This window comes from Colossoma macropomum, unplaced genomic scaffold (genome assembly GCF_904425465.1).
Source record: "Colossoma macropomum unplaced genomic scaffold, Colossoma_macropomum, whole genome shotgun sequence".
NCBI classification, from domain to species: domain Eukaryota; kingdom Metazoa; phylum Chordata; class Actinopteri; order Characiformes; family Serrasalmidae; genus Colossoma; species Colossoma macropomum.
The window spans coordinates 38,406,196-38,418,377 of NW_023494787.1; positions in this window are offsets into that span (position 1 = coordinate 38,406,196).

Here is a 12,182-nt window from a genome sequence, read left to right on the forward strand (position 1 = left end):
TACTGTATGTTCTTGCACAGATGAAATGACTGCTAATGTTGCTACTTTATGATAAATTAACATAAACTGAAGTTGACTATATCGGGGTTATACTGGAGTCATAACCCATGTAGACTTGCTAGGTAGCTGGGGAAAAGCTGACACCAACACCGGCCACTATACTGTTAAAAATTAAGATAGCTAACTTGCACATTAACCTAAACAATTACCAGAGGCATTAGACAATATTTGTTGGCTAGTTAGCCAGTCACCGAGTTAGCTGCAAATGAAAAATGCTAACCTTATCTAACATTACTCTTCTAACTCTGCTTATACAGTCACTTGACACTGTTTACAGTCATTACTTTCCAGGTGTTTTGAGAGATTATTATGAGGTTATTTTTGCCAACTCATTTATAGAAACCTATATCCATCTGAAAGACTGTCGTTTGGAGAAGCGTCACCAGAGAACATGTAGAGAGAAGAATTACCACTCAGTAATGTCTTCTGGGTTTGTCAAACACTAGAGGCGCTCCCAAGTGAGTCCAAAATGAATGGGTTAAAATGGAGTATTTGTGCAAAAACATAGTAGCAGTAATGCTAACCAGTCAGCACTCAGTAGCAGCAATGCTAACAACCTACTGCCCAAAACCTGCTAACTGCAGAAAAAAGGAAATATACAGATACATTTTCTTGACTTGGCTTTTCTTTGCCTTTTTAGTGAGATACATCCTTCTTCTAAAGTTAAAGGAAGGTTCTGGACAAGTGGCTAGAAACTATTTTAACTTTTTCTTTTTAGCTTCTTAGCTCCATTCACCCCCATTCATTTAGGATTTGCTTCTGGACACCCTTGATATAAAGGGAGGAACAGGAAGTGGCCAGCCTCCCCTTAAACCAGCTCTGAGGGGAGCCTAGCCGCTTAGTGTTCATAATACATTTATTTATTTATTTTTTAATGTTTTATTTATAAAAATAATTAAGCATTTACAAACTATGATTTTGTCATATTAACCATTTTGACCCATTCATTTTGGACTCAGGAGTGCCCTCTAGTGTTTGACAAACCAAGAACACATTACAAGGTGTAAGCTCTTCTCACTGCACATTCTCTGATTCTAATTGCTGTTAAAGAAATTAACAAACAAAAAAATAAACTCCCCTCATTACAAAGTGTTTTTTTCCTGCTTTGCTTGATCTAATTGTTGAGAATTAAACTGTATGAAAAATTAAGGTATATACTAATTCATTGACTATTGTTTTAAGAGCATGACCCTAGCGTACTTTGCCCTCTAGTGGCCATGCGACGAAATGCAGCAACAGGAACGACAGCGCCTCAATGAAATTCACTACAGCTGTGAAAATGTTTAACATTTTATGTAAACAATAAACAGTGATTTAAAGAATTTGTATTAATTTATAGATTTCTGTGAGTGTGTATGTATATGTACTACTAAATCATATTTTTTTCAACGTGTACAGACATAGATGTTTCCTTTTATGCCCACATTCATTTGCTGCAACATTATTTGCCATCTCAAACAGATGATGGCAGTAAAGTGCTGCCTCCATGAAGCTGATTTAATGCAACATGAATCCAGCAGTACTTCATTGGGTACTTTAGTTATTACTATGGAAACAATACTGCAACTGTAAACTACCACATATGTGGATTACCTTTATTATAACACTGTAACACTAACTGTAACAGTAACTGTGGCCTTAATGTGACAACAACTGTAACTCCAATACTATATATCATTGCTGTCCAAAAAAAACATCTCCAAAAGAGTCATTTTACAGGAGAAAGCCAAAACGTTTTTAACATTTTATTAAAGTAGTGTAAAGATATTTTATTCTAAGTGGTTTTGAAGCATTTCTATTGGTCCATTCATCATGAATTTTTCACACAATGTAAAGGACAGCTGACGATGCTAAAAATGATGTAGAAAAATAAAAATTGACATAAATAGAGCATGTATATGAATATGTATATCATAGAAGCCATTAAAAGTTTATGTTGGTTGCTGGTGGTGTTTAATATTCAGTAGTGGTATTTAGTGTTTTTTATGATTAGTTGATATGACAGTGTAAATAATTGTTATGGTATTTTGTGATCTGATACCATCTGATAGCATCTGAGGTTTTCTTAATGAGATCTAAAGAGCCAGAGGAAATAGTGGCCTCTAATAGCAACAATTGAATCAATTCCCATAAGCTTATACATTAGCATAGTTGTGTGCAATTTTACACTGATATAAATTTGATTAAATGTTTTAATAAAAGAAAAAAGGAAAAAATCCCCTGGCCTTTGAGATTTGGAATGATTCTTTGAATGTGTGTGTGAAAATGTAGTATGTTGTAAGTAAAAATATGTTGTTTCTGTTGGAAGTGTAATTGGGTTAAAGTACGCAAAGCATTCAGTTTCAGTAATTTCAGTGAATTTTGAATTTGAAATGAGAGTGTGATTGTGCACTTACTCAATCACATGATCTTAACCATCATTGGAATAAAGCTCTGCAGACTCTGCTGAGGAAATCCATATAAACTGTAACATACTAGTCTTTATCATTAATAATGCCACAGCCAACAGAGTACAGGCAAGAGCCAGTGGCTACAGCAACGTCTGTGAAAGCCATTATTCATCATTCAACAAAGCTGCTAAGTAAAAATGACGTTAATTCTTTTCACATTTCTTTGTATAACCTTGAAGGAACTATAGTGTATCCTTGAATCAATAGTAGATTAGTTTCTAAAAGAAAGTGGCTTGTCTAGTTTTAGAAGCATGCATGTCAGACTTTAGAAGCATGCTTTTCACAAGAAACAACATAAGAAATTTTAGAGAAAGACAGAAGGTTTGGGTATACACCAAGTTATGAACTACTCTTTTAAGGTCTTTTTAAGCCCTTAAACTACTTGGCCCTCTAGTAGCCGTGCAATAAAATGGAGCAACAACAGAATGGAGCAAGAACAGAAAGGACCTCAATTAATGGGATTAAAGTCAGTGTTTAGAATGCATGTAACAAACAAATGATGAATTAAACTCAGATTTTTTGTCATTTCTGTGACAGTATGTGTATATGTACTAATGGATCACAATATTTATCAACATGCATGGACTGGTCATGGCCCTAGGCACAAGCATCTTTAGTTCACCCCTTGAACTCAACAATAAACACATAATGAGTGAATATGAATACCTGGTAAGTGAGATTAAACAATAGTTCATGTTTGTGTTCATGTCCTCTTTCTGCAAGAAAATGTGCTTCTTTTTTGTTTGGAATTTTTTTTTGTTTACAACAATACCCCATGAGTGAATAACAACATAAAATTAGAGGGGCCTTAAAACAGATTATATTTCTTCATTTATTTAGTCATTTGTACAAAATCCATGGCTGTTTGTTCATATAATATATGCAGTGGATTTTTCTGAATAATTTGAGCCCTTCCTTGTGGTCTGAGGGCCTCTGGGGCCCCGGCAATGGCCCTACTCACCCACCCTTGGTGCTTGCCACTGTTTTTTGTCGACTTCTGCCTGCATTAATTTTCTGCAACATGTTATTTACCATCCCGAACACATGATGACAGTAAAGTGCCACCCACATGAAGCTGATGTGGTATGAATTCATATGAGTTCACATTCACAAAGTGAACTTAGTGAGAAGAGATGACACCTCAAGTAGCTACACTCCAACACTTACTTTTCTATGTTTAAAGAAGACTTTCCCTTTAGAGCTGTCTGTACAGGGCTGTCAGGGCTGGCTCTAGACTATAGAAGGCCCTAGGCAAGATTTGACTCTCTTGGTGGCCTCTCTTGGGTGAATTCAGTGTTCAGTATATATGTCAGTATTTGTTTAGTCAATCTGTTTTTCGAATAAGGCATGTGTAGGAACAAAATAAAAATCAAAATCTTGCATTATCTTGTCAAGATTTTAAACAGTGTGCAAGATAGTAAAATAACCACAACTAAGGTGAGCTATATGAACATGGAAACCTGATATTGGTAACTAAGTGTAAGTTGGTAACTGGTAGTGTGTTAAATCACATAACTTAAACACATAGATAAACTACTAAATGAATCAAACAATGAGGTACACATCACCACTTACACAGATCACGCATAATATTATGACCAATTCCTTGTTTCTATGCTCATTGTCTATTTTATCAGCTCCACTTACTATATAGGTGCTCTTCGTAGTTCTACAATTACAGACTGTAGTCCATCTGTTTCTCTGCATACTTTGTTAGCCCCCTTTTACCCTGTTCTTCAGTGGTCAGGACCCCCATGGACCCTTACAGAGCAGGTGCTATTTGGCATTCTCGGCACTGCAGTAACACTGATGTGGTGGTGGTGTGTCAGTGTGTGTTGTGCTGGTACGAGTAGATCAGACAGAGTTTTTAAACACCTCAGTGTCACTGCTGGACTGAGAACAGTCCACCAACCAAAAATATCCAGCCAACAGCGTCCTGTGACCACTGATGAAGGACTAGAGGATGACCAATACAAACTGTGCAGCAGCAAATGAGCTATCATCTCTGATGACAGATGGACTACAGTCTGTAATTGTAGAACTACAAAGTGCACCTATATAGTAAGTGGAGCTGATAAAATGGACAATGTGCCTAGAAACAAGGAGGTGGTCATGATGTTACGCAAGATCGGTGTATGATAACACTACTAGAAAAACCAGCACGAGCAGCATAGCTGGTCCACAGTAAAGCCAGCATATGTTTTGTTTTGGATGCTGGTATGTTGGTCAACCAGCATGACGATGCTGGGTGACCAGCTAAACCGGCACCAGACCAGAATATTTTTTTCAGCAGGGAAGTGCATGCAGTAAACCTTTCACTCTCTCTTCTTTTGCAAAAACTATACTGTTTCTTAAAAACATGTTAGTTGCCACTTCAGGAAGTTCTGAGTAATAACTTTTGGTGATCCACTAACCCTCAACATGACCATAGGAAGCTTTTCATTGGCTTCCTTCAGGGATGGATTACTGACTGAGCCATTGGGGCCAGCGCCTAGGGGCCTCTGACTGGCAAGGCCTTTGGGGGCTACAGACCACAAGGCCCAAAGGGGCTCAAATACTTGATACAATCCAATGCAGATGCAAACATATAAATGAAGAAATGCTATGTCAGGTTTTAATCTCAAGTTTAAGTTTTGTAGTTGCCATTCATTTATGGCATTTGACATTCAAATTGTATGTTTTAGATGGCGTATGACAGCACTGTTAGCAATTACCTACCTTTTTTTGCATCACGACTCTGTTTGGGTTTAAAGGAAAAAGAGAAGAAATTGTGTTTTGGCATACAAATTTTCCACAAAAGGCACAAATTATGACAAGAGACAATTAGTTTATTTAAAAAAGCGAAACAAATTTGCGTTGCTCGAATTGCACATAAACACAAAAATGTCAATCTTTATTTGCTTGTTTGTTCGTTCATTGTTAAGAGTTTGGGGCGTCTTGCAAGATCATGATCAGTTCCTGCTTCCCTTAATGTATTGTATTGAGTTTTAATGTTTTATATAAAGAGCTGAAGGAATAAAGTAAAGGACTCTGGCAACACTGAACAGTAACAATGAAGTTAATAAACAATGCTACTCATTCAAAAGCCCAGTAAGCCCAGTTACGGTACATTTTAAACATTTCATTTTAGAATTGCCGAAGGTAGCTGCACAACTAAACAATGGCAGTGAAGCAGTGATACACATGGAATAAAGAATATTTCTAATTAAATGTAATGTAATAAATTCATACAAACAAATGAACATGTTGGAGCCTCTTGTTTCTTCACACTGTTATTTTCCCTAATAATGATGTAGCACAAAAGATGTAACCTTCATAATGTAATCTTCATAATATTTTTTCTCATGCATGTATTATACATCTTTCCAAGTCCTCATACTAGTTTAGTACAATACATTTACACTATAAAGTTAACTAATCTGAGATGCTTATTTATTGATTTACTCCTTCATACTTCATTCTTCATACTTCTCATTTAGATGTACTTTTAATCTGCAAATGATATTGCAGTGGCTCATAAAACTTGTGAGAATACTTAAAATTGAGTGTTATAAGAGGTATTACATTGTATTATACCAAATCATATGCTTATATTTAACTATGTCTGTTAAAGTTTTCATTCCAGGTTGGGTTTATTCAGAAGTGGAACCTTGTAATTCTAAACATACGAGATCTTCAGGAATTAAAAGGTTCCATGTGTGTTTGGTCTGTTGGTTGGAAAAGATTTTTTCCAAATATTTCAGAAGACGGAACCAATTAACATGAACGCTGAAAATCAAGTCATGCTTTCCATTCTATCATGATGGCACGTTTGATGCATCATTCCAGATCAATCAGCTTCATGTAAATGTCTATGTAAATGTTCGGACTGATGGAGAACGTGCTGTAGATGGTTCTATATATAAAGCAACAAAAAGGGTTCTTCTATTGCTATAAACTTGACATCATAGCAATAGAGACAGCGTAACAATAAAGATATATAGAACCATTTTCAAAAAGGTTCTACATAGAACCATATACCACACATTCTACATGTACCTAAAGAACCATTTCATGATGCAAAGAACCAAGCATGAAATGGTTCTAAATAAAACTCATGGTTCTAAATACAGCTATTGCCTTTACTAAAGAACCCTCAAGGAGCCATCTTTTTTAAGAGTGTAGTGACTTTTTTTGTAGTAACAACTCAAAAACGCTAGCCAGTGCATTAACTAGCAGCTTTTAACAGTTGTACAAACATGATATCATAATATTTTAAAACATAAAAAGTTTACTTAATTGCAGAAAACACATTTAAGGTTACACTTTGATTTTCTGTATTAATGCCTTGGGTTTAAATAGATCATAACATAAAGTTAATGTCTGAGATCTGAATACTTAATAGTTTTAGAGTCTTCTGTTCTGTGCCAGACTTTTAACTGATAACATATGAGCTATTTGTGTCTGAAATCCTGAAGTACTGAAATAGCCAAAATTCAAAGTAAAGTTTTGTAGAAGACTTGAGTAGTTATACAAAGGGAAAAGATGATACCTGGTGGCAAAAAAGATGATAAGAATGGGCAAGGCATAATTAAGTCAACCAATGAGGGAAGTGAGCAAGAGAGAATTAGAACAAGCCAATCAAATACTACAATATAACTCCTCTACTAAGCTTTACGAGCATGTTAGCCTGAAACTAAAAAGGCAGCTCCCCCTTTTTAGACAAACACTCATGATTTACTTTGATTGATTCCTTACAATAAATCTATTCTGAATTTTTAAGACACTTTGTGTCCTGGTTTTCGCTTGTCGTGAACCTTCATGTACAAACAAAACCTTGTACCTCCATTTTTGTTTTTCAGTTTTCGACGTAATTTGAAAGCGTCTGTTTCCCTTTACATATTGTGTTAAAACAACTTTTTACTTGGATAAAAGTCTGGTTACATTGACATACACTGAAAGTAAAGCATGTTTTTCCTTCTCCTTTAAAGTTATTATTTTGGAAATATGAGGTTTTCAGACAGTATATATATATATATATATATATATATATATATATATATATATATATGTGTGTGTGTGTGTGTGTGTGTGTGTGTGTGTGTGTGTGTGCTCTGAGCTTGCACTTTTCAGGTGAATCCTGAAAAGTTAAGTCTACATGGTTGTGCAGAGACAGAGAGAAAGAATGAAGATGTAGACTGACAATAACAATGGCAGTCTCCTTAGAGCTAGTTAAGCCTAAATGCTTTCCTTGAGGGAACAGCAACAAAGGCCAGAGCAGAAACACATCAACTAACTTCCAGTCCATCAGCAATACAGATACTGACACAACATCCCATTCAAAGACAGCCATTTAGAACTGCTCAGAATGGTTGTTTCAGTTGCGAATGATGTATTTGGTGTTTTTCTATGTTACCAAGTGTAAGGACTTGTAGGGGTGTGTGTGTGTGTGGCTTGTTTTACTTCAATTCAATTCAATTCAATTCAATTCAATTCAATTCAATTCAATTCAACTTTATTGTCATTATACTGAAACAGGGTTGTACAGTACAACAAAACATTTGGTTTACCTGTTCTCTTTTAGCTCACATTGTCTTTACATTCATTCTGATGTCTCTGATGATTTGAAAGATGGTTCTTCAAGGGTTCTTCAATGAGGAAAATGGTTCTACATAGAACCATTGACAACTCAAAGAATGCTTTGCATGAGTGAAGTGTTCTTTGCATTGGTAAATGATTTTTCAGATTGATGGAGAATGTGCTATAGATGGTTCTATATAGAACTTTTTTGAAAAGTGTTCTATATAGCACCACAAAGGGTTTTTCTATTGTTATGATGTCAAGCCTGTAACAATAGAAGAACCATTTTTGGTACTATATAGAACCCTTTTCAAAATAAATATAGAAATAGAACCATATTAAACACATTTTCCATCAATCTGAAGAACCTTAGTGATGCAAAGAACTCTTTAATCATGCAAAGGGTTCTTTGAGTGTGTGTGCTTCCATGCAGAACCATTTTCTTTACTAAAGAACCCTTGAAGAGCCATTTTTTAAGTGTGTAATATCTACAACAATTAAATGCAACAGCTGCAGTACCACACAGCGAACTGAAGATGTCAGCATATTGCTTTTGAAATACACCTTAACTCACATCTCCACAAGAACTGTAGGTGTGAATGTTCCAGCCAGTCAATTACCAGGGTTCAATTAACCACATCATATTTATAATGGGTGTGCAAAATAACCCCTGGTATTCAGGGGGTCACATGTTAGCTGGGTGCTAACTCACTAGCCATAGGTTTAACAGTTCTTCTTTTGGAAATGTTCTTTTCCAGTTTGGTAATGCGCTTTTCAACACATTATTTAGGATCTTACACAAAAGAAATGAGCAATGATTAACTCTTTCAACCAATCTCTTTGGAAATCGGGCAAGCTTTCAGATTTGCACATATACTGCAGCATAGTGTAAAGTTGTACAGAGGTATCCCAGGCATAGTTACAGTTGCTAAGCTATAAAGAACAAACTGGGTAAACCAATCTGCTACACTGCCACCCTAGCCGTTTCATGGAAGAAGCAGGCTAAACAATGACCTTGAATTTGTATTTGTGTGTATAGTTTTCCCTAACAAACAGTATAAAGTCATAATAAGTTTATTTTCAGGTACCCCACAGAATTTTGATTTTGAAAAGTCCAAGAGGTTAATTAGAGGATTCTGATCCCCTATATTTTGCACCATTTCATATTCATTTAGTTTTCCATTAATTTTAATTAATTAAGACTACTGAGTTGTAAGTATTTTAAGTTTTTTGTTAAAATGACCACTAAGAGACATGAAACACATTCCTGGCTAGGATACCTAAACTTATATTTAACCCATTAAAATCTCAGGCTTATAACATGCTACAGTCCTATTACTCAGTAACCTCATGGACTACTAATATACAGAAATCAATTAATCCGATATTTCTAAATAAATGTGTTCATTATGTCTCAACATAATTATAATTCTATTATATGTCATTATTTATCCTGGTCAGTCAGTTTGCATAGCCAGATAAAATTCAGAACTGAGGAAGCTAAATCAAGTATTTGTTCATAAAGTAGTCCTGTTTTATATAAAAGGTTTTCACTATGTTAAACAGTCTGGCACAACTATGATGCCTACTGTTGCTAAGTGTACTAAAAGGAACACAGTTGATCTAGTTGGCTAATAGTGATTTAAGTTTAATATTGTGGTGTCTACCAGGGTCTGCGCTGCTGTGGGGAGCTTAGAGAGTATGGCCATGCAAAGATGTTTGTTGTAGCTGCTGTTGTTGTTGTGTTTGTTAAGGGGTTGCATCTGGGTTTGTTAAATTGTGTTTGTGGTGTGTGGTCTCTGTGTGTAAGTGTCGTGTCTTCCGACATTACCCCTCCCCGGCTTGGTTTTGGGGTACTGCTGCGCTTGGCATCTCTTGCTGCTGTTGAAGTGACTGTTTAGTGAATAAAAAAGCATTTGCATAATGCTTCCAGTGTCTTCATCTACATTGGCACTACACTGGTGTCAGGAGCGGGATATCACTGCTGAGCTGGAAGAAGTTGGGCAGCATATCAACAAACTGAAACACAGGCAGCAAGGAACACTGAGCTCAGAGGAAGGGGATACCAAGCACTAAGCCTGCCCCCTCCTGGACGGGTCTAGCAAGCCAAGAACGAGGCAGCTGGCTGGGGAAGAAAACAGCATGATAACACTCGAGCCGGCGAGAGCCTTCAAGCAGCCGAAGCAGAGAGTGCTAAACCTATCCTCGGCATAGAAGTGCTGCGGTGAACAACACAGTGCTACATGGCAGAGGAGCTCAAGGAGGAGACAACGTGCCAAGCTGCTGAGGCTGTGCTCAACCTCAGGGAAGAAACAAATTCTTAGAGACAGGACAAGTGAAGCTGGTTGTGGCGACTGATGGTTCAGCCGAGGCAAAGAGTCTGAGTTCCCTGGTAGTGTGGCCTTTGTTACCTGTGTGGGAGGCTGCCAGCTCTGAAAAAGCTGAACATGCTGCGCTAGAGCTGGTTGGTGGATCCCTGAGGGTCATGGGCAGCGCCCATGAGCAGCACCTTCTACAGCATCGACGACGCAGTGGACAGCTGAGAAAGCATAAGGAAACTCAAGCGCTTGGTAACAACATTAATGTTAGTGCATGTGTGTGGGTTTGGATCAGCCTGGGCTTTAGCAGGCTAAAAAAATCTTTTTAGATTTGTCATAAACCATTAGTGTTTCAAGCAAATTCATTCATCTGGACAAGTCTCATGGTTTCATGGTTTCTCTGATGCAGCAGGAATCCACAACCGCAGTGCACATTCTGCTGCAGTGAAACATGAAGTTTCAAAGGAAGAGGTGAAACCAAGGCCATAGTGACTCAAAAAGTTCCAAACTTGACCAATATGGAGAAACACTATTAGGTTAGTCTAAATCATTACAAAGTTTTAATGCATCTACCCTTATTACATTGGTTATTATATGTGAGTAATGTAACAGTCACATTCAAGAGACATTTACGCAGCTATATCAAAGAATATCCCAGAGCAGCAACACTCTCTGGGCTTCTTTCTGATTCCGGCTTGCTGCGTTGTGCTGGTGCACTGCTAGCACTGCATCAGCAGCATTTGTATTGCACCCGTTTTCCTGCAAAACCCCGCCTTCTGTGCTAGGAATGGCTAGAATGATCCTGTGCTATGATTGGCTAAAAGGACTTTCACAACAAATTCATTTTTGTTAATAGGAACATTTCTCTGTAGTCTACTGATGTTCGGTTCAGTAGTTCATATTTAAACGGGATCAAATATATAACAGTCATACTAACCTTTGCTCAGCCTCTCTGGGATGCTCTTTTTATACTCAATCATGTTACTGACCTGTTGCCAATTAAGCTAATTAGTTGTAAGATGCTCCACTAGTTGTATTTTTTTTTTTAGCATTACACAACTTCACTAGTTTTTTGTTGCCCCGTCCCAACTTTTTTGAAACGTGTTGTTGGCATCAAATTCAAAATAGGCAAATATTTTTCAAAAGAAGATAAAATTTCTCATTTTCAACATTTAATATTTTGTCTTTATACTTTTTTCAATTAAATATAAGTTTAAATAATTTGCACATCATTGCACTCTGTTTTTCTTTACATTTTGCACAGTGTCCTGACTTTTTTGGAAACAGGGTTGTATATATCTGACAGGTAAGTTAACACATTTGCATAACATATGGATCACATATATACTGTCTATCTGTGTGATGAGGCAAACGTGTTGCCCATCACCAGAGACTATATGTGTGTGTGTGTAATACTTACCTGAACACCTACCTGTAATACTCACCTGTTGTCTGTTTCCTAACACCAGCAGCAAAGGGAAGCAGAGCAGACGGAGCTCACTCATGAGTGTGCCGGAGGGCCCACGGCTAGCTCATGAGAGGAGTGATGTCTCTACCTAGGTCACAGAAGACAGAGTGAGATAGTCTAGTAAATGTGCACACCGTATGAAACATCTTGCCGGTAATGTCATGCATTAAGGCCTTGTGATGTGAGATTATGATTTTATCTACCCTTGTTTTTAATCCACTCTTATAGGACAGCAACACCCCTGCAGAGTGGAATGGTTTAGCTCAGGTGATGCAGGGGTGGGGCTAACCCTATAAGAGGTAGGGGAAAAGTGTAGTGGGGGGCTCG